We start from the raw sequence: 25,191 nt of genomic DNA on the forward strand, positions 1-25,191 counted from the left end.
CGAGGCAGGGGGCGCGCCCTATAGGGGGGGCGCGTCCACCACCCTCATGGCCAGGTGGCAGCTCCTCCCGCGGTAATTTTTGCACAGTAAATCCTCAAATATTCCCGAAAAATCATATTAAATTGGCATGGCAATCTGAGGACTTATATTTTCGGGATATTTTTATATTGCATGGATAAGCCAGGAGATAGACAAAAAATACTATTTTTACTTTATTTAATATAAATAACAGAAAGTATAAAGAGGGTACAGAAGTTTGTGCTTCTAGTTTCATCCATCTCATGCTCATCAAAAAGAATCCACTAACAAGGTTGATCAAGTCTTGTTAGCAAACTCATTCCGATAATCATGAAACCGGAGAAATTTCGAATAACACTAAGTTACCTCAACGGGGATATGCACATCCCCTATAATAAGAATATCATATTTCTTCTTGACAGTAGGAAGAGGAAATTCAAAGCCTCCAAATATAATCGATGGAATTTTTCCAATAGAGTTGATACTATGAACTTGAGGTTGTTTCCTCGGAAAGTGTACCGTATGCTCATTACCATTAACATGAAAAGTGACATTGCCTTTGTTGCAATCAATAACAGCCCCTGCAGTATTAAGAAAAGGTCTTCCAAGAATAATAGACATACTATCATCCTCGGGAATATCAAGTATATCAAAGTCCGTTAAAATAGTAACGTTCGCAACCACAACAGGCACATCCTCACAGATACTGACAAGTATAGCAGTTGATTTATCAGCCATTTGCAAAGATATTTCAGTAGGTGTCAGCTTATTCAAGTCAAGTCTACAATATAAAGAGAGTGGCATAACACTAACACCGGCTCCAAGATCACATAAAGCAGTTTTAATATAATTTCCTTTAATGGAGCAAGGCATAGTAGGTACTCCGGGGTCTCCAAGTTTCTTTGGTATTCCACCCTTAAAAGTGTAATTAGCAAGCATGGTGGAAATTTCAGCTTCTGGTATCTTTCTTTTATTAGTAATGATATCCTTCATATATTTAGCATAAGGATTTGTTTTGAGCACATCAGTTAATCTCATACGCAAAAAGATAGGCCTAATCATTTCAGCGAAGTGCTCAAAATCCTCATCATCCTTTTTCTTGGATGGTTTCAGAGGAAAAGGCATGGGTTTCTGGACCCAAGGTTCCCTTTCTTTACCATGTTTCCTAGCAACAAAGTCTCTTTTATCATAACGTTGATTCTTTGACTGTGGGTTATCAAGATCAACAGCAGGTTCAATTTCTACATCATTATCATTACTAGGCTGAGCATCATCATGAACATCATCATTAATATTTTTACTTGGTTCATGTTCATTACCAGATTGTGTTTCAGCATCAGACATAGAATTATCATTTGGATTATCAGGTGGTTCAGCAATAGGTCCACTAGAAGTTTGCACAGTTCTATCATTTTTCTTCTTCTTCTTTTTAGAAGAACTAGGAACATCAGTATTATTTCTTTGAGAATCTTGCTCGATTCTCTTAGGGTGGCCTTCAGGATACAAAGGTTCCTGAGTCATTCTACCAGTTCTAGTAGCCACTCTAACAGCATAATCATTTTTCTTTCTATTCATTTCATCAAGCACTTCTTTTTGAGCCTTAAGTACTTGTTCTACTTGAGTGGTAACCATAGAAGCATGTTTGCTAACAAGTTTAAGTTCACCTTTAATATTAGCCATATAATCACCCAAGCGTCTAATCATATAAGCATTTTCTTTTAATTGTCTACCAAAATAAGCATTGAAGTCATCTTGCTTATACATAAAGTTATCAAACTCATCCAAGCATTGACTAGCAATTTTAGTAGGAGGGACTTCAGCTTTATCATATCTATAGAGAGAATTTACCTTTACTACCTGTGTCAGGATATCGGGATCAGGAGGTTCTTCAGCAAAATAAATAATTAAGATCATATGTTTCTTCAACATGCGGTATATTAAGACCATGTATTTCTTCAATAGGAGGTAAATTCTTAACGTCTTCAGCTTTAATACCTTTTTCTTTCATAGATTTCTTTGCCTCTTGCATATCTTCCGGACTGAGAAATAGAACACCTCTCTTCTTCGGAGTTGGTTTAGGAATAGGTTCAGTAATTGGAGCAGGAGATGGCTCAGGAGCTGGCTCAGGAGGTGCCCAATTATTTTCTTTTGTCAACATATTATTCAATAGAATTTCAGCTTCATTCGGTGTTCTTTCCCTGAAAAGAGAACCAGCACAACTATCCAGGTAATCTCTGGAAGCATCAGTTAGTCCATTATAAAAGATATCAAGTATTTCAGGTTTCTTAAGAGGATGATCAGGCAAAGCATTAAGTAACTTGAGAAGCCTCCCCCAAGCTTGTGGGAGACTCTCTTCTTTAATTTGCACAAAGTTGTATATTTCCCTCAAAGCAGCTTGTTTCTTATGAGCAGGGAAATATTTAGCAGAGAAGTAATATATCATATCCTGGGGACTACGCACACAACTAGGATCAAGAGAATTAAACCATATCTTAGCATCACCCTTCAAAGAGAACGGAAATATTTTGAGTATATAAAAGTAACGCGATCTCCCATCATTAGTGAACAGGGCAGCTATATCATTTAACTTAGTAAGATGTGCCACAACAGTTTCAGATTCATAGCCATAAAATGGATCAGATTCAACCAAAGTAATTATATCAGGATCAATAGAGAATTCATAATCCTTATCAGGAACAAAAATAGGTGAAGTAGCAAAAGCAAGGTTAGGTTTCATTTTATCTCTAAGTGATTCTTTGTTCCCTTTAATTAATAACCTCTTAAGCTCATATCTATCTCTGCAAGCTAAAATAGCGGCAGAAGATTCCATATCAAAAAGATAGCCCTCAGGAATAACAGGCATATTTTCATCATCACTATCATCATCGTATTCAGATTCAATAATTTCTTTTTCTCTAGCCCTAGCAATTTGTTCATCAAGAAATTCACTAAGGGGCACAGTAGTATCAGGCATAGAAGCAGTTTCATCATAAGTATCATGCATAGCAGAAGTGGCATCATCAATAACATGTGACATATCAGAACGAATATCAGAAGCAGGTGTATGTGTCGCTAACTTACTCATAACAGAAGGTGAATCAAGTGCAGAGCTAGATGGCAGTTCCTTACCTCCCCTCGTATTTGAGGGATAGATCTTGGTTTTTGGATCTCTCAAGTTCTTCATAGTGATAAGCAGATATAAATCACAAGTGACTCAAAGAATAGAGCTATGCTCCCCGGCAACGGCGCTAGAAATTAGTCTTGATAACCCACAGGTATAGGGGATCGCAACAGCTTTCGAGGGTAGAGTATTCAACCCAAATTTATTGATTCGACACAAGGGGAGCCAAAGAATATTCTCAAGTATTAGCAGCTGAGTTGTCAATTCAACCACACCTGGAAACTTAGTATCTGCAGCAAAGTGTTTAGTAGCAAAGTAATATGATAGTGGTGGTAGAGGAAACAAAAGTAAAGACATCAAAAGTAATGTTTTTGGTATTTTGTAGTGATTGTAACAGTAGCAACGGGAAAGTAAATAAGCAAGAACCAGTATACGGAAAACTCGTAGGCATCGGATCAGTGATGGATAATTATGCCGGATGCGGTTCATCATGTAACAGTCATAACATAGGGTGACACAGAACTAGCTCCAATTCATTAATGTAATGTAGGCATGTATTCCGTATATAGTCATACGTGCTTATGGGAAAGAACTTGCATGACATCTTTTGTCCTACCCTCCCGTGGCAGCGGGGTCCTATTGGAAACTAAGGGATATTAAGGCCTCCTTTTAATAGAGAACCGGAACAAAGCATTAGCACACAGTGAATACATGAACTCCTCAAACTATGGTCATCACCGGGAGTGGTCCCGATTATTGTCACTTCGGGGTTGCCGGATCATAACACATAGTAGGTGACTATAGACTTGCAAGATAGGATCAATGAGGGAGTCCTAGATTAGGGGGTGTTCGGATAGCCTAACTATACCTTCAACCCGGACTCCTGGACTATGAAGATACAAGATTGAAGACCCCGTCCCGTGTCCGGAAGGGACTTTCCTTGGCGTGGAAGGCAAGGTTGGCGATACGGATGTTCAGATATCCTACCATTGTAACCGACTCTATGTAACCCTAACCCTATCCGGTGTCTATATAAACCGGAGGGTTTTAGTCCGTAGGAAAACATACACATCAACAATCATACCATAGGTTAGCTTCTAGGGTTTAGCCTCTCTGATCTCGTGGTAGATCAACTCTTGTACTACCCATATCATCAATATTAATCAAGCAGGACGTAGGGTTTACCTCCATCGAGAGGGCCCGAACCTGGGTAAAACTTCGTGTCCCCTGCCTCCTGTTACCATCCGGCCTAGACGCACAGTTCGGGACCCCCTACCCGAGATCCGCCGGTTTTGACACCGACATTGGTGCTTTCATTGAGAGTTCCTCTGTGCCGTCGCCGTCAGGCTCGATGGCTCCTGCGATCATCAATGGCGATGCAGTCCAGGGTGAGACCTTCCTCCCCGGACAGATCTTCGTCTTTGGCGGCTTCGCGCTGCGGGCCGATTCACTTGGCCATCTAGAGCAGATCAAAAGCTACGCCCCTGGCTGTCAGGTCAGATTCGGAAGTTTAAACTACACGACCGACATCCGCGGGGACTTGATCTTCGACGGATTTGAACCACTGCCGAGCGTGCCGCACTGTCACGATGAGCATGATCTAGCTCTGCCGCCGAACAGTGCCCTGGAGGCCACACTCGCATCGGCTCCGACCTCTAGTTCGGAGCCGGCTGCGCCGATCGAGGACGAGCGGTTGGACGCCGCCTCAGGGGCTGCAATTCCAACGGCGGTTGGGCCGAACACCAGCCCCATACTCTGCAAGGCTCGTGACTCCATGGAGCCGGATTCTTCTCCGGACTCCAAACTCTCCGTGGCCCTACCGAGCGAATCAGATTGGGCGCCGATCATGGAGTTCACGGCCACGGACGTCTTTCAGCACTCGCCTTTCGGTGATATCCTGAGGTCACTAAAATCTCTCTCTTTATCAGGAGAACCCTGGCTGGACTACGGTCAGTAAGGTTGGGATTCGGACAATGAAGAAATTCAAAACCCACCCACCACCCACTTGGTAGCCACTATCGATGATTTAACTGACATGCTCGACTTCAACTCCGACGACATTGACGGTATGGACGCCGATGAAGGAGACGATGAAGAATCAGCGCCTATCGAGCCCTGGAACGCCACCTCGTCATATGACGTATACATGGTGGACGCACCCAAAGATGACGGCGAGGAACGGAAGGACGCACCGAAGGATTGTTCCCTCGAAAAGCAGTCAAAGCAGCGACGCAAGCGCCGCCCCAAATCCCGCCTTGACAGAAATAGCGATCACACTAATCCAGCGCTGGAGCAGGGCGAACCGCTGCCAGACAACGGCAATCCGGATAATCAAACTGAACAAACAAACCCTATCAATGATAATGGTCCGGACGACACAACGCCGGAGAGGCACTCGGAGCAGCAGAATGCTCGTAAAAGGCTCGTCGCCACTGCAAGGAGCCTCAAAAAGCAGAAGCGGAGGCTCAAGGCCGCGCAAAACACGCTCCAGTTCAGATGGAGCAAAATACTCAAAACTGCAGCAAGGTACGGGGACAATCACCCCTCCAAGAGCTACCCAAAGCGGAAGCTGCTACCCGAATTCGATGAGGAGGCCTCAGACCCCCCACAACCAAATATCAAAGAAGCCACCTGGTCGGGTAGACAACCCCTCTACCACCACAGAATGGCATTCAACGCCGCTCACAATACAACACGCGACCCATGCGAGGGCTCGCACCCAAAGGACGGTGCAACAAGATCCATCTATGGACCACGCAAGCGCGCCCCAGCATACAATGCAACACAACAAGCATCCGAACAACGCGGCACACCCAGCTACAGGGGTGCCGCACACCCCCTATGTTTCACCGATGAGGTGCTGGACCACGAATTCCCAGAGGAATTCAAGCCCATAAACATAGAGGCATACGACGGAACAACAGACCCTGGGGTCTGGATTGAGGACTATATCCTTCATATACATATGGCTCGAGGGGATGATCTCCATGCCATCAAGTACTTACCTCTCAAACTCAAAGGGTCGCTCGTCACTGGCTCAAAGGCCTCCCCGAAAGCTCCATTGGAAGTTGGGAAGAGCTCGAAGACGCCTTTCGGGCAAACTTTCAAGGGACTTATGTCCGACCTCCGGATGCAGACGACCTGAGTCACATAACTCAACAGCCCGGAGAGTCAGCCCGAAAGCTTTGGAATAGGTTTCTTACTAAAAAGAACCAGATTGTCGATTTACGGACGCCGAAGCTTTAGCGGCTTTCAAGAACAGCGTCCGCGACGAATGGCTCGCCAGACACCTCGGCCAAAATAAGCCGAGAACGATGGCCGCATTATCAAACCTCATGCCCGCTTCTGCGCGGGTGAGGACAGCTGGCTAGCCAGATGCAGCACCAGCGACCCCAGTACATCTGAAGTTAGAGATGGAAACGGGAAATCACGGCGCAACAGTAATAACAAACGCCGGAATAAAGAAGACATCACGAAGGGCACGACAGTAAATGCCGGATTCAAAGTCCCTCCGCCAAACCAAAAGCCGCCCTCCAAAGGCACCAGAGATGAACTGTCCAGCCTCAACAAAATTCTGGACCAAGTATGTCAGATCCATAGTACCCCTAGCAAACCTGCTAATCATACCCACAGAGATTGTTGGGTCTTCAAGCAGTCCGGCAAGCTTAACGCCATACACAAAGGGGAAGATACACCAAGTAAAGACGAGGACGAGCCTCCCAATCAAGACAAGGGGGAACAAAAGAAATTTCCACCCGACGTTAAACCAGTAAACGTGTTACACGTGATCAAGAGAAAAAACAATGCGGTACTCCCTGAAAAATATACCCAAGTGCCCATCACCGCGAAGTCCCGCCACTGGTCGTCTCAACCGATCACCTTCGACCATCGTGATTACGCATCAAGTATCCGACACGCAGGATGGGCTGCACTGGTATTAGACCCAGTAATTGGCGGATACCACTTCACACGAGTCCTGATGGATGGCGGCAGTAGCCTAAACCTAATATATCAGGATACAATCCACGGGATGGGGTTAGACCCAACACAAATTCGCCATAGCAATACTACCTTTAAAGGAGTAACGCCAGGCCCAGGGGCTCGTTGTACGGGTTCCCTCCTACTACCAGTTATATTCGGCTCCCCCGACAACTTCCGTCGCGAACATTTAACTTTTCACATCGCTCCGTTTAAAAGTGGCTATCAAGCACTACTCGGACGTGAAGCTTTCGCTCGCTTTAATGCAATACCACACTACGCCTCCCTAACACTCAAGATGCCCGGTCCACGTGGCATCATTTTAGTGCACGAAAGTATCAACCGATCTCTGCGCGCCGAAGAGAGTGAGGCTGCCTTGGTAGCCGCACACTAAAAGCGCCCGTACCAGCAAAAGCATCCAATAGGTCGTCAAGACCTCAGACACAACTAACCAAATTCGGCGCCGCTGCTCATATCAAATAAACGGTCACACCCCTATCTTTCAAAAGTACAAGGGGCTCAACGCACGCAGACGAGTGGCGATTTCTTCTTATCTTGAATTATACATGGTTTCTTTAGAAAACTATCCTTTTGCACGACAACCTTTTTACCTAAATTTCTCTCGTTTACAGATGATCATCGTGCTACACCCGTCCAGGATACGGAACAACGGAGACACATGCGCAGACGTGCAGCAGGGACCCGACCCAAGGATTCTCTTTAGATTAAGACCCTGCGTAAACCTTTTTTACTGTCTCTTGTTGATACATATCCATCGTTGAGAAGGATGCCGACGTCTTGGCATGTGGCCACGCCAGAACAATGCACGTACCTGGACACAAGGGGCTTCTTACAAAGGCCATTCTTCAGGCCTGGTTTATACCACAAAGACCGAATACCTTAGGGAGTGTTCGGCGTCGCGATTTTGGCTCTATATGCATCAGCTCCGAATCATTGTCTTTGGTCAAATGTTGGGTTTGCCCGGCTCCTGTGTTTTGGTGCCTTACGTTCCGCTTTACCGGCTAAGGTAGCACCAGGAGAACTACTGCGATTGTGCCCTGGTTCATCTGGACGAGCGCCTCAGTAGAGAAAGCCGAAAACTGACTATCATGATCTAGCGTGAGACTGGTCAACCACTCGATGACCCATGGGAATGTTAGAATTCCTCCACCTTAACGAAGGGCCGCTTTCCGGCCAGGCATATATGCACCCCGGGATCGGGAGAGTGCGGAGCCACCAGGGGCTATCTAGTAGCCCCACTGTCAAACTCCTATGGCTAAGTGAAAGTGTTAAAGCATTATAGTCCAGTTGCCTCGCTCGCTCCGCTATCACCTCCTTAATAGGACCAAGATGTTGGGTTAAGTGTGAACGCGTGTTTCTGCGAACACCTCCGCATTATATGCGTGGGGGTTGAAGCCGACGACTGCAATCTTTTAGGTTATACAGATGTATACATAAACGACTGCCCAGGAGGCATCACATTACTTTCAGGCAAAAGTATAAAAGTAGCCTCATAAAAATTTAAAAAGCATTTCGCTTACAATGAGATTACATGTCAATCAAACATAATATTTTTTGAGCACTGGGTCTCTATCAAACGAGCACCCTCAAGAACTTCCTCAAAGTAGTGCTCCGCAGCCCATCGACCTATGGCCGAATCCTGCGCTGCAACAGTGGTAGCAACCATCTCTGCCCAGTATGCTTTAGCACGGGCAAAGGCCATCCGTGCGCCTTCTATGCACGCCAACCTCTTCATCGCATTTATGCGCGGCACCACATTGAGGACCTGCTGCACCAAGCTGAAATAGCTGCTCGGTTTTGATCTTCCGGGCCATAGTTGATCCACAAAAGACCTCATGGAGAGTCCGGACAACCTATTTAGTTCGTCCCATTCGGCTAATTGGTCCGTCAAAGAAAGCGGACGCTCGGGAGAAAGGAATTGCTTCCAAAACAGCTGGTCTACTTCACGGTCCGTCTGACTCTGGAAGTACTTGGCTGCATTGGCAGCGCTCGCCGCCAAATCCATATACGCATCCTCCGAACTCCACAGCCGATCCAGAGGGGCATACCGTGGATCTCCGTACTTCCTCTGTAGCATAAAGGACTTCCCGGCTACAATATCCCCAGCTTCCCGCAACTCCTCCTTCTTTGCCCTCATAGCAGAGCGGAGGTCTTTTCCCGTTACAGCAGCCTTCTCAAGGTCCGATGCCTTCGCCTGGTTTTCCTTTTCAAGAGCCAGGCAACGGTCTACGGCGGCTTTTAATTCTACGGCCATATTGGCCATCTTCTTTTGGCTCTCGCCATGTGCGGCCTTCTCGGCTTGCAACTCTTCGGCCGCCTTCAAAGCAGCCGCATTACCCAATCTTCCTTGTTCCTTGGCTCGGGCAAGTTCCGCCCGCAAGGCTTCCATAGTGGCAGCTCCATCTGCAGTCATAACATGTTAAAAACACTGGCATCATACTCTTCCTATTTGGCGTTTACCAGACAAGGATACTTACCCTGCGCCTCGTCAAGCCTTCTGTTAACAAGCTCGATGTCGGCATCTGCCGCATCCAACCGCCGTTCTAAATGGGCAAACTGGCTAGTCCGGCTGGCCACCGGATCTTCCATCTCCTGCACATAAAGGAAGTATGGTTATTACCTGGGAATATGATCCTCCATTCGTCATCGTTTCCGACGACAACCAGAGTCTCAGGGGCTACGATCTACACAGGGCACACCTAGCATGTGCAGGACTATTACACATTCCTTTTCACGTACCTCAAAGCTTGTTAGTAGACTCATAAAAGCTTCATGCAATCCACTTTCGGCGGACGATATCCTCTCCATCACCATATTCATCAGCACACGGTGATCATCTGAGATGGCCGCTCGCCCCACCAACTCCCTCAGAACGTCCGATCGCACACTAGACGGCGCCGAACTCTTTTGTCTACCCTCTTCAGGAGCCGGACACTGGGAGCCTCGGGAATCAATTGGATCACCTTCTGGCCTCTCCGCACTCGGAGAGGCCCTCCGCGACGACACTTCAGGGTCGCCCGCTTCCGGAGCGGAGGAGTCCGGAGGAGGCGTCTCGCTCTCCATCATCTCTGGAAGAAGATCCCCTGAAGACGAGCTCATTTGAGAGGGGCTAAGGCCCGAACTGCACAAATATATGCGGTGGTTATTTTCTCAGAAGAAAAGGATGGCATATCTGTACTATTTAAGTTTTCGGGTCACTTACGACTCCCGGGAGAATTGATCCCCCCGCGGACTTTGTGCGGCAGCACCGCCCCCCAAGGTAGGGCCCCCGGTAGAAGATTTCTTCTCCCGTTTGGAAGCTTCGGCTTCCGAATTCCCGGGCGCAGTCCTTTTCCTTTTCCGGCCGTCTTCCTTCGTGGAGACGCTCGCTCCCTCGGTTAGAATAGGCAGCGTTGGGGGCCCGCGTCCGCCCACATTACCCTCCACGGTATCTTCCTTCAAGGGATCCGGGCAAGGTGCGGTCTGGAGCATCTTTTCCAATACCGGATTCTCCAAACCCTCAGGGAGGGGGGCCGAACACCGAATCAACTTCGCCTTTGTTAGTCAGTCCTGGCCGAAAAAGCAAACTCTCAATAACTTCGTAACGAAGGAAAGATAATATGTTCGGCCGGAAGATTCTTTACCTGTTCGGCGGCGCGGTTACTGCTCAGGCCCACGTCCTTGGTGATTTCCGGACACCCTACTTGATGTCCGAAGAATGACTTATACATATCCTCGTGCGTCAGGCCGAGAAAATTTTGAATGGCACGCGGACCCTCGGGATTGAACTCCCACAAGCGAAGGGGCCGACGTTTGCAAGGCTGGACTTGACGAACCAGCATAACTTGTATTACCGCGACCAAACTGAGATCTCCGTTGAAGAGATCTCGAATGCGCCTTTGCAGTAAAGGCATGTCCTTGGCTGGACCCCAGCTCAGTCCTCTGCTGATCCATGACATCAGTCGTGGTGGAGGGCCCGAGCAAAAAACGGGGGCGGCCGCCCACTTGGCACTCCTAGGAGTCGTGATGTAGAACCACTCGTGTTGCCACAATGCAGACACCTCTGGGATGGAACCTTTGGGCCACGGAGCTCCCGGCATCTTGCGTATTGAGGCGCCTCCACACTCTGTATGTTGCCCTTCGATCACCGTCGGCTTTACTTCAAAGGTCTTGAGCCATAAGCCAAAGTGGGGGGTAACCCGGAGGAAGGCCTCACATACGACAACAAAGGTCGTGATATGCAGGAAGGAGTCCAGAGCTAGATCATGGAAATCTAGCCCGTAATAAAACATCAAGCCCCTGACGAAAGGATCCAGTGCAAAACCTAGACCCCGGAGGAAGTGGGGGACGAACACAACACTCTCATTGGGTTTGGGAGAGGGGACGGCCTGCCCCCGGGGAGGCAGCCGATGCGATATTTCGGCGGTTAGATACCTGGCCTCCCTCAACTTTTTGATGTCTTCTTCCGTGACGGAGGAGGGCATCCATCGGCCTTGAAGGCTGGATCCGGACATGACTGAAGGTTCGGAGCACCTCCTGAGCTTTGGGCGTTTGTGCTTGGGGCGGGGGAAGGATTCGATTGAGCACAGGAGGGAAAAGTAAAAGCTTTGCCCCTTTATAAAGAGGGTGGATATCAAGCGTCCTCCCCGTGTCCGTTTGAACTTGCCTATGATCTAGGACTCCTAGAAGCGGTTGGGTTACCCACGCCCATATTGATGAGAATCCCGTAATGAGGGGACACGATCTCTGCTTTGACAAGACGTGCCAAGGAAACCGCCTCGCATAACACGCTGAGGTGGGATAATGAAACGATTTGGATAAAGGCTTGGCCGTGGCGTGTCGCACCACAGAATACGTCAGCAGATTTGATTTGTGTTAATATTATTATTCTCTCTATGGCAATATGCGGAAACTTATTTTGCAGAGCCGGACACTATCTTTGTGTTCAAGATCTTCTATGAAGTATTTGGAGGAGGAACCCGCCTTGCAATGCCGAAGACAATTTGCGCGTCGGACTCGTCGTCATTGAAGCCTAGTTCAGGGGCTACTGAGGGAGTCCTGGATTAGGGGGTGTTCGGATAGCCGAACTATACCTTCAACCCGGACTCCTGGACTATGAAGATACAAGATTGAAGACCCCGTCCCGTGTCCGGAAGGGACTTTCCTTGGCGTGGAAGGCAAGGTTGGCGATACGGATGTTCAGATCTCCTACCATTGTAACCGACTCTATGTAACCCTAACCCTATCCGGTGTCTATATAAACCGGAGGGTTTTAGTCCACAGGACAACATACACATCAACAATCATATCATAGGCTAGCTTCTAGGGTTTAGCCTCTCTGATCTCGTGGTAGATCAACTCTTGTACTACCCATATCATCAATATTTATCAAGCAGGACGTAGGGTTTACCTCCATCGAGAGGGACCGAACCTGGGTAAAACTTCGTGTCCCCTGCCTCCTGTTACCATCCGGCCTAGACGCACAGTTCGGGACCCCCTACCCGAGATCCGCCGGTTTTGACACCGACAATCAAGAACTCACATATATTCATGAAAACACAATAGGTTCAGATCTGAAATCATGGCACTCGGGCCCTAGTGACAAGCATTAAGCATAGCAAAGTCATAGCAACATCAATCTCAGAACATAATGGATACTAGGGATCAAACCCTAACAAAACTAACTCGATTACATGATAAATCTCATACAACCCATCACCGTCCAGCAAGCCTACGATGGAATTACTCACACACGGCGGTGAGCATCATGAAATTGGTGATGGAAGATGGTTGATGATGACGACGGCGATGAATCCCCCTCTCCGGAGCCCCGAACGGACTCCAGATCAGCCCTCCCGAGAGGTTTTAGGGCTTGGCGGTGGCTCCGTATCATAAAACACGATGATTTCTTCTCTCTGATTTTTTTCTCATCGAAACTCAATATATGGAGGTGGAGATGGAGTCGGAGATGCAACAGGGGGCCCACGAGGTAGGGGGCGCGCCCCCCACCCTCGTGAGAAGGGTGTGGGCCCCCTGGTCTTCATCTTTGGCGAGGATTTTTTATTGTTTTTTCTAAGATGTTCCGTGGAGTTTCAGGTCATTCCGAGAATATTTGTTTTCTGCACATAAAACAACACCATGGTAATTCTGCTGAAAACAATGTCAGTCCGGGTTAGTTCCATTCAAATCATACAAGTTAGAGTCCAAAATAAGGGCAAACGTGTTTGGAAAAGTAGATACGACGGAGACGTATCAGGAACAGGGACTTACTTGCTCGGCAAGGAGCATCTACCTCTATATCCTGAGTTTGAAGACAACACTGTTGTGATGAATGAGGAAGAACCATCATCAGCTCAAGTCCAGGAGAAGAGAGCCAAGGAGAAGGCTGAGAAAGCTGCCTAGATGCCAAGTGTTGAAGAGGCATCTTGAGTCTTCCTGAAGAGCAAGCAAGATGAGTTAGGCTATCTGATTCAAGCTACACTGAGGATTGAGAAGGGCTTGGCCACCCTGACTCAGAATCAGGAGAGCCTGGAGAGGATTGTGGAAACAAAATTATATTATCTTGATCTGATGGTGACTAAGATTCAGACTGCAGTTGAGCAGCTTCAGGAGGAAGTAGAGGAGAGGAGAGGAAAAGCAACCACTGATGCTTTTAAGCGTGTGCCACGAGTTCCAAGGTCTGCTGTAGTGCCAGTCTCAGATGCTAGAGCTTTAGTGTCAGCACCAGCAGCTACAGCTCCAGTACCACCTCCAGCACCCACTCCATCAGCTCCAACTAGTCATCGGAAGCCTTCGTCCTTGGAATTCTATCTACACCACCTCCCGTAGACCAAGCCTGAGAGACGTATAGCACTATGCATTTTCAAACTTTTTGGTAACTTGTTGCCAAAGGGGGAGAAATATGTATAGATCATAGGCTTCGAGAGAGAGTGTCTTGTTTTTATCTCTCTTGCTATTTTGGTTGAACTACTTTATTGTGTGCTTGTGTGAGATACTTTATGTCCTTGTGAGATACTTATATGATCATGTGGTTGATCATATGCTACCTTAATGTTTGGTTGAATGATGCTATCCTTTATATTCCATATATGATCATTCACTTACTTGGTGTTGAGTGCATGCTTTTAATTTCTATCATTTTGAGCGCTCCACCAAGATGTATGTGGCATGGAAGAGTAACCCATGATCCTAATCGGTTGTGCATTTGCATTCAAAAGCAAATTTTAAATGATGCACAAATTTAGGGGGAGCTCTTGCTTATCACATACTTCTCAAAGCGACGCTGTTTTTTCAATCTTATAATCATTTGTCAAAGCATTGATCTATATGTTGTCATCAAGTACCAAAAAGGGGGAGATTGAAAGTGCAACTATCCCTGGGTGGTTTTGGTAATTCCTAACAACATATAGCTCATTGAGTTAATGATACTTGACGATAAATATTTCAGGAAAAGCTCAATGATTGTCACGACATGGATTAGAAAGTGGGCCCCTCAAAATGCTAAGGACAAAAGTGATTGGTTCAAGCTCAATGCTCAGGACTCTACTTTTTTCATTTTAGTGATCCAAGATCACATTGAGTTCATAGGAAATCCAATACTATTAAGAGGGGATGAGGTGTTGCTCAAAGTGCTTAGTGATATGCTCCAAAACCCTCAACCACTTTCTCATATCCAAATATATCCCAAACCAAAAGTCAAACTCGGCCCCACTGATTTGATCTATCTGGCGCCACCGAGTTCACTTGACATAGCCACTTCGAGAAACCCTAGTCGTTCTGGTCCCACCGATAGGGATCTGGGTCTCATCGAGATGGGATTGTAATATCTCTGTTTCCCTTCGTAATGTTTTGGTCCAACCGAGATGAGCGATCGATCCCACCGAGATTGCAATGCGAACTCTCTGTTTCCCTTTAGTAACGTTTCGGTCCTACCAAGAGAGCGAATCGGTCCCACCGAGATTGCCTGACCAACTCTCTGGTTATTCTATTACCAAAATCGGTCTCGCCGAGTTTGTGTAATCGGTCTCACCGAGATTACGTTATGCCCTAACCCTAACGATATCGGTCCCACCGAGTTTACATGTCGGTCCCACCGAAAACCATAACGGTCACATTATGAACTAAATCGGTCTGGGCGAGTTGTATGATTCGGTCCCACCGAGTTTGGTGATTTGTGTGTAATGGTTAGATTTTGTGTGGAGGCTATATATACCCCTCCACCCACTCTTCATTCATGGCCATCAAAACATGCCTACACTTCCAACATACATTTTCTGAGAGAGAAGCACCTACACTTGTGTTGAGGTCAAGATATTTCATTCCAACCACATAAGTCTTGATCTATAGCCTTCCCCATGTTGCTTGCCACTCAAATCATCTTTCCACCAAATCCTATCCTATGAGAGAGAGTTGAGTGTTTTGGAGACTATAATTTGAAGCACAAGAGCAAGGAGTTCATCATCAACACACCATTTGTTACCTCTTGGAGAGTGGTGTCTCCTAGATTGGTTAGGTGTCACTTGGGAGCCTCCGTCAAGATTGTGGAGTTGAACCAAGGAGTTTGTACGGGCAAGGAGATCGCCTACTTCGTGAAGATCTACCCTAGTGAGGCAAGTCTGTCGTGGGCGATGGCCATGGTGGGATAGACAAGGTTGCTTCTTCGTGGACCCTTCGTGGGTGGAGCCCTCCGTGGACTCATGCAACCGTTACCCTTCGTGGGTTGAAGTCTCCATCAACGTGGATGTATGATAGCACCACCTATCGGAACCACACCAAAAATCTCCGTGTCTACATTGCGTTTGCTCCCTCCTAACTCCTCCCTTTACCTTCATATGCAATTGTTTTACATTCTGCTGCTATACTCTTAGAATTGCATGTGTAGGTTGTTTGCTTGAGTTGTGCTAAGTTGCTAAAATCTGCCAAGAATTAAAATTGGGAAAATGCTAGATTTTTATTTGGTCAAGTAGTCTAATCACTCCCCCTCTAGACATACTTTCAATCCTACAGCTATCTCTAGCCCATCATGCTCAATCATTGATCCATTCATGAAACACACTCGCATATTAGCTACACCCAATGCTCAAGTACGATCATATTGCCTCCTAGTTGGTGCTTTTATAAGAGAAGATGGAGACTCAAATTCAAAAATAAAAATTTCATAAAGTAAAATAAAGGCCCTTCGCAGAGGGAAGTAGGGATTTGTAGAGGTGTCAGAGCTCAAAGAGAAAAACTTATAGATAAAAACATTTTGGGAGGTGTGTCCTTCCCACCAACGAAAACGATTAGAGGTCCCAACGTTTTCCATGCTAGATATATCTTAGGCAGTTCACAAACGGAAAATAAAGTTTATTCCTTTTTCCACCATACTTTCACTTTCCATGGCTAACATTATCCACGGGTGCCTTCCATACCAACACTTTCCAAGGAATTTATTATTTGACAACATAAAGTAAATTCATTTTTCATTTCGGGACTGGGCATCCCTAATACCTTTGCCTTACTCTCGTGCAATGACAAGTGAATAAACACTCATCGTGAGAATAACACATCTAGCATGGAAAATATTAGCCACCCCTCACCGCTCCGCGAGCGGTATGAATACACAAAAGAGAAGTTTATTTTGAAAATTAGAGATGGAACATACAAATTTGCTTAGAACGGCAAAAGAATACCACATATAGGTAGATATAGTGGACTCATGTGGCAAAACTGGTTTAAGGGTTTTTGGATGCACAAGTAGTGATCATACTTAGTGCAAAATGAAGGCTAGCAAAAGATTGAGAAGTGACCAACCAAGAAACGAATAATCTCATAAGTGAGCATTAAGCATAATTAACACCGAATAATGCACCACAAGTAGGATATAATTTCATTGCATAATTATTGACTTTCGTGCTTGCATAGGGAATCACAAACCTTAACACCAATATTCTTACTAAAGCACAATTACTCACCAAGATGACTCACATATCACATCATCATATCTCAAAACTAGTACTAAGAATCAAGTTTATTTTGTCCAATGATCTTCATGAAAGTTTTTTATTATATCCTTCTTGGATATCTATCACTTTGGGACTAATTTTCATGTGTTGCTTTTGATAAGCTCAAACAAATATAAGTGAAGATCATGAGCATAATTTTTCTTTATCTCAAATTAATTTAAGTGAAGCAAGAGATAATTTATTGGAAATTTTAATAACTCTCAAATAAATCTAAGTGAAGCAAGAGAGCATTTCTTCAAAAATACTAAAGCACACCGTGCTCAAAAAGATACTCATAAAAATTTAAGTGAAGCATAGAAAGCAATTCTAACAAGTCATGACATAATTTTGGATCTCTCAAATAGGTGTGTCCAGCAAGGAATCAAGACTTAAAACACAAAATAAAACAATCAAAGACTCTTATCATACAAGACGCTCCAAGCAAAACACATAGTATGTGACGAATAAAAATATAGCTTCGAGTAAAATACCGATGGTCGTTAGAAGAAAGAGGGGATGCCACTCGGGGCATCCCCAAGCTTAGTTTCTTGCTCTCTTTTGGATAATAGCTTGGGATGCCGGGGCATCCCCAAGATTGGGCTCTTCCTACTCCTTATTCCTTCATCCATCGTAAGCTAACCCAAAACTTGAAAACTTCAATCACACAAAACTCAACAAAACCTTCGTGATATCCGTTAGTATAAGAAAGCAAATAACTACTATAATTACTGTAGCAAACCAATTCATATTTTGTTCTTGCATTATATCTACTGTATTCCAACTTTTCTATGGAAAAAACTCATCAAATAAATCCATAGAGCCATCAAAACAAGCACACAACGCAAAAAAACAGAATCTGTCAAAAACAGAGCAGTCTGTAGCAATCTGGATATTTCAAATACTTCTGAAACTCAAAAAATTCTGAAATCTTAGGACGACCTGAGGAATTTGTATATTAATCTTCTGCAAAAATAATTGGCACTTTATCACGGTGTGGTAAAAAATGAGAATTCTTTTCGTGAGCGCAAAAGTTTCTGTTTTTCAGAAAGATTAAACAACTATCACCCAAGAAGATCCTAAAGGCTTTACTTGGCACGAACACTAATTAAAACACAAAAAACACAATCATAACAGTAGTATAATTGTTCTAACACTCAAGAACAGAAAGCAAAAAGCAAAAATAAATTTTATTCATTGGGTTGCCTCCCAACAAGCGCTATTGTTTCACGCCCCTAGCTAGGCATAATATTTCAATGATGCTTACATGAAAGATAGTAATTGAAACACGAATAGAGCATCATGTAGCATGTGAAAACACATTTAAGTCTAACATACTTCCTATGCATAGGAATTTTATAGGAAAACAAATTGTCAAGACAAGAAATATCTAGCATACGCAAAAAAATTAACAATCTCAACATAACGGGAGGAAATTTAATAACATGCAAATTTCTACAACCATATTTTCCTCTCATAATAATTATATGTAGGATCATAATCAAATTCAATAATATATCTATCATATAAAATGGTCTCTTCATGATCCACATGCATAAAAGTTTTATGATCTTCCAAGATAGTGGGGTTAACACCAACTAAAGTCATGACCTCTCCAAACCTACTTTCATCAAAAAGTTCATAAGATTGAACACTCTCCAAATATGTGGGATCATTTTTACCTAAAGTTGACACTCTTCCAAACCCACTTTCAAAATTATTACAAATAACATAGTCATCATGAGGCTTAAATAAATTTTCAAGATCATAAGAAGAATCACCCCAATCATGATCATTGCAACAAATAGTGTTCATAGAAAAATTAGCATCCCCAAGCTTAGGGTTTTCCATATTATTAGCACAATTGACATTAATAGAATTAATAGTACAATCATTTCAATCATCCTTTTATTCAAGGAGCTATCATGAATCATTTCATAAATTTCTTCATCACAATTTTCAGATTCACGAATCTCAAGCAAAACTTCATAAAGATAATATAGTGCACTCAACTCACTAGCAATTGATTCATCATCATTGGATCTCTTAAAAAGATTAGCAAGTGGATGAGGATCCATATCAATAAATTTTTAGCAAGCAAAGATGCAAGAAAATATGATACACATGGCAACACAAGCAAACAAAAGATCCAACAAGAAAAAGGCGAACGAAAAAAAGGGCGAATAAAAAGGCAAATTTTTGTGAAGTGGGGGATAGGAAAACGAGAGGAAAATGGAAACTAATGTAAATTGCGAAGAGATGAGTGACATGTCTCCATCGTATCTACTTTTCCAAACACCTTTGCCCTTGTTTTGGACTCTAACTTGCATGATTTGAATGGAACTAACCCAGACTGACGCTGTTTTCAGCAGACTTGCCATGGTGTTATTTTTGTGCAGAAATAAAAGTTCTTGGAATGACATGAAAATCAATGGAGATTATTTTTGGAATATATAAAAAATACTGGCGAAAGAATCAAGGCCAGGGGCCCAAACCCTGTCCATGAGGGTGGGGGCGCGCCTACCCCCCTGGGCGCGCCCCTGCCTCGTGGGCCCCCTGGTGCTCCTCCGACCTCAACTCCAACTCTATATATTAGTGTTCGGGGAGAAAAAATAAGGGAGAAGGATTCATCGCGTTTTACGATACGGAGCCGCCGCCAAGCCCTAATCTCTCTCGGGAGGGCTAATCTGGAGTCCGTTCGGGGCTTCGAAGAGGGGAATCCGTCGCCATCGTCATCATCAACCTTCCTCCATGACCAATTTCATGATGCTCACCGCCGTGTGTGAGTAATTCCATCATAGGCTTGCTGGACGGTGATGGGTTGGATGATATTTATCATGTAATCGAGTTAGTTTTGTTAGGGTTTGATCCCTAGTATCCACTATGTTCTAAGATTGATGTTGCTATGACTTTGCTATGCTTAATGCTTGTCACTAGGGCCCGAGTGCCATGATTTCAGATCTGAACCTATTATGTTTTCATGAATATATGTGAGTTCTTGATCCTACCTTGCAAGTCTATAGTACCTATTATGTGTTATGATCCGTTAACCCCGAAGTGACAATAATCAGGATACTTACCGATGAGGACCATAGTTTGAGGAGTTCATGTATTCACTATGTGTTAATGCTTTGGTCCGATACTCTATTAAAATGAGGCCTTAATATCCCTTAGTTTCCAGTAGGACCCCGCTGCCACGGGAGGGTAGGACAAAATATATCATGCAAATTCTTTTCCATAAGCACGCATGACTATATTCGGAATACATGCCTACATTACATTGATGAACTGGAGCTAGTGCCGTGTCACCCTATGTTATAACTATTGCATGAGGAATCGCATCCGACATAATTATCCATCACTGGTCCATTGCCTACAAGCTTTTCACATATTGATCTTTGCTTAGTTACTTTTCTGTTGCTACTGTTACAATCACTACAAAACTAATACTGTTACTTTTGCCATCGTTACCGCTACTATCATATTACTTTGCTACTAAATACTTTGCTGCAGATATTAAGTTTTCCAGGTGTGGTTGAATTGAAAACTCAGCTGCTAATACTTGAGAATATTCTTTGGCTCCCCTTGTGTCGAATCAGTAAATTTGGGTTGAATACTCTACCCTCGAAAACTGTTGCGATCCCCTATACTTGTGGGTTATCAAGACCATTTTCTTGCGCCGTTGCCGGGGAGCATAGCTCTATTCTTGGCCAAAATCACTGTTCTGACGCTATCCGCAATCTTTGTCATAAATTCAACTCAACATGAAAGTATTTTACGATCTGACCCTTTTTAGCAACGCCACAGACCGTGGCGTTTTTGCCCAACTTAGAAACGCCAAGCTAGCTCGCGTTGCTGCTTGTTGACATGACAGGGTACAAACGCCGAGCCAGATTGCGTTTCAGGAAGTGCCAGGGGCTTTGACGTTTCTGACCCGCTATGAAACGCCAAGGGCCATGGCGTTTCTGCCCTAAACAGTGATTTTGATTGAATGGACATACCGTATGAGGTGCTGCTAGACTGAATCAGAGTTCGCAACAGGTACAAGCCTATGTACAGATAAATTCGATGAGACAAGGCAAACAGCAAGCAGCAAGGGCCACAACTCCCCAACATGCAATGATTTTTTACTTGCAAAAACAAAGGTTCTTACCCACCATAATGTATCAACTATTAGTTCTCTTTTTTACTTCCAAAAATTTTCAAACGAGTCTAGGCCTAGCATCCCACTATTCCACCGTAGGGGAGAATCCAGCTCGGCTGTAACCGCCCAGTCATCAGAATTGACATGTCGGGTTGCTATCAAAAGAAACAAAACAAGGGGTGGTTGACCGCTAGAGTGCATGCTTGTCTGAAGCAGCAGGTGCAAAGTAAAAAAGGTTACCTACTTTTTACTACTTAGTGGGATCTTATGTGAGCGATGCATGTACTCCATTTCACAAAAATGTTGTTCGGAAAAGAGATATAGGAGGGGCCACATAGGGCTTTACATAAATAATCTGAGGCTCGTGGCAAAAAATCACTGCATGTTGGGGAGTCGTGGCCCTTGCTGCTCGCTGCTTGCATTGTCTCATTGAATTGACTTGTACATAGGCTTGTACCTGTTGCAAACTCTGATTCAGTCTAGCAGCACTGCATATGGTATGTCTATTCAACCAAAATCACTGTTTAGAGCAGAAACGCCATAGCCCTCGGTGTTTCATAGCGTGTCATAAACGCCAAAGCCCCTGGCGTTTCTAGAAACATAATTTAGCTCAGCGTTTCCAGCATGCCACGTCAGCGAGCAGCAACGCTGGCTAGCTCGGCGTTTCTAAGTTGGGCAGAAACGTCATGGACTGTGGCGTTGATAAAAGGGTCAGATCGTGAAATACTTTCATGTCAAGTTCAATTTGTGACAAAGATTGCTGATAAGGCCAGAACAGTGATTTTGGCCTCTATTCTTTGAGTCACTTGGGATTTATATCTGCTGGTCACTATGAAGAACTTGAAAGATCAAAGAACCAAGATTTTTCCCTCAACTACGAGGGGAGGTAAGGAACTGCCATCTAGCTCTGCACTTGATTCACCTTCTATTTTGAGTAAACTTGCGACACCTACACCTGCTATTCATTCTGATATCTCACATGTTATTGATGATGCCACGTCTGCTTTGCATGATACTTATGATGAAACTACTTCTATGCTTGATAATATTGTGCCACTAGGTGAATTTCTTGATGAACAACTTGCTAGGTTAGAGAGAATGAAATTATTGAAAATGATAATATTGATGAAAGTGATGATGAAGATTCTCCCCCTAGATATGAATTACCTGTTGTACCTGACAGTTATGTTATGGATGAAGAAACTGCTAGAGACTTCTTAGCTTGCAATAATAGATCCGATCTTAAGAAATTATTAGCTAAGCTTAAAGAAAAGTCCTTGAATGCTAGAATGAAACATGACCCTGCTTTTGCTACTTCACCTATCTTTGTTACTGATAAGGATTATGATTTCTCTGTCGATCCTGAGTTAATTACTTTGGTTGAATCTGATCCTTTCTATGGCTATGAATCTGAAACTGTTGTGTCACATCTTACTAAATTAAATGATATAGCCACCCTGTTTATTCATGATGAGAAAACTCGCTATTACTTTATCCTTGAGTTGTTTCCGTTCTCATTAAAGGGTGATGCTAAAACATGGTTTAATTCTCTTGATCCTGGTTGTGTGCGTAGTCCCCAGGATATCTTTCCCTAATAATAAAGCACGGATTGACTCCGTGGGTTCACCGTCACAATACGCTTCTTCCCATAAATTTACGCTTTCATATTTTTTCAACACATGCGTATTTTTTCCAAAATCCAAGGTGGTACTAATCTATCATATTTTTGTACGTTCATATTTTTAGCATTTTGTACGTTCTTGTACTTAATTGGGTTAGGCCTTCTTTCCCTAAAAGAAACAGGAGCACGATGCGTTGCCTCACGAGAGACGAGACTCGGTCTCCCTCCTCTTCTTTCATCGATCCTACTTCTCTCTATTATAAGCTGGTCCACCTCCATAAAAAAACACAGGAGGTCGATCCGCTACCGCAGCAGACACGATCTCCTTCCTCTTCACCTTCCACGCCTTCCCTAAACCCTTCCAATAAATACACTGATCCCGATCTCACGGGCACTTCATCAAGGACAAGGGAGCCCTCCTTGGACGAACATCACCTCACGCACGTGCTTGCACAAACAAACAATTGATTTTAGTGGCCGGTTGTGGTAGGTCAACCTGACCTTGGGCGCCACCTCCGTCGACCTGTTAGGCGACCGGCCGGAGTTTTGCTTCATCGAGTTGCCGAGCGAAAGCATGGTGCCTGCACCTGCGCCTACGGCGTACAGGCGATGGACTACTCAGAGAGGATGAGGGCTAGGTGTTGTTCATGCGGGAGAGGGCCAACCATCGGCGCAATCTTGAGCACGATATCTATGCTTCCATGACGTTCAGAGCCATACCTGACATGAAGTTGTTCGGTCTCACCCCGTACAACATCGTGCAGCACCAGCAGGACCTAAACGGGATCTGGCCAGTGGCGTTCTGTGCAGCTGCTAGGCGAGAGGGTTGGCTGCCTCCCAAAGAGGCCACCCGTGAAGTCCTTGAACAATGAGGATGCTGCCTTGCATGGCCGATATGAATCAGGGGACACGCGGGGTTCCATGGCATCATTGCTGGAAACAATAGCAGCAACAGTACTCGCTTCAGGTACATGCTCCTCTAATCAATAAATCCACAATTATGTATCACACAATCTCATCGGTCAACGATGCTGCCGGCATGTCGCCCAGGTTGTTGTTTTGGTGTACTACGGCCGGGGTGCCATACTAAAGCTTTCCCCCATGAATAATCCATGAAGCAATTATGTAAGCTAAAGATCCATAACCCACGTTTCTTTTGTTTCTTCTCAGTTCTCCAAGACAAGGCAATTAGGTCATCTGAAGAATCCTCGATCTAACTATTCAATTTATGAATCAACTATGCCTCTGTTCATGAATCATGTCTCAAGATAAGACTGATTTGTTACGCTGGCCAACTACAGATTACTGTCATGTACACGTATTTGACCGTAGGATCACTGTACAACAGGCTTTGGAGCAGGTTATGATTCAAGCAGAGCTCCCTAGCAACCTCATATTTTCAGGATATTAGATGGATACAAAATCTAGTAACCCTTCAATAGATAAAGGAAGTCCAATTTTCTGTTGGTAATTTGCACGACAGGGTTCTAGCTATTTTATGATTGTGCCGACAATAGACTACCAATGCTTGAAGATTTGAGGTGTGACTCAAATTTCCTATTGTTAGAAATCAACAATGAAGACTTCGGTTTTGTCATGTATATTCATATGAATTTCTTATTTAACAGATTATAAAAAATTATTCTATAATCAGATCTTGGTATGTTTTCAGATTTTTCAGAGAAGAAAGAAGTCTAGAGGTGTGGACGTTTGTCATATTTTTAGGGGGAATCAAGTCTGCAGAATACACACTGATTTTAGGAATTTGGATGTTACCCATGGTCAGACACGGATGTAGTTTATGAGAAAGTATCTTATGTTGATGGTGTGTAAGCATCTCAGCCTCCCCCCCCCCCCGGCAAAAAAGCATCTCAGTCTCCCTGTTACCTCTTTCGTTCCTAACAGAACCATCATGGCTGGGCTAATGGAGGTACATAAAAAAAATCTATACTATACCTTCGCTACGTAGAAAGCTAGCCAAGAAGCATCATAACGGCCCTCCTCGGCAAGCTTTAGATTTGGTTGTGCATCACAAAGATGACAAGATTACAGATTTACTATACTAATTTCTGTAGATTTATAATTGTTTACGGTCGCTGTTTATGGACGAAAATTACATTACATACAGGCGGTTTTTTGCGAGATTAATATTTTTATAAAATGTAGCATTGTCCATCTATCTTCCTCATTCTACTCATGACACTTGATGTGGTTTATTGCTAGGCTAAATGGCTTAAAGAAATGAATTGATTAAGAGGTGGAGCATGTCTTGCGTTTTAATACCTGATCCATATTTCCGACCAATATTTTATAGCTGGCTACTTCCTAA

Source organism: Triticum urartu, chromosome 6A (assembly GCF_056163025.1).
Source record: "Triticum urartu cultivar PI428250 chromosome 6A, HENAU_Tu73, whole genome shotgun sequence".
Taxonomy (NCBI): domain Eukaryota; kingdom Viridiplantae; phylum Streptophyta; class Magnoliopsida; order Poales; family Poaceae; genus Triticum; species Triticum urartu.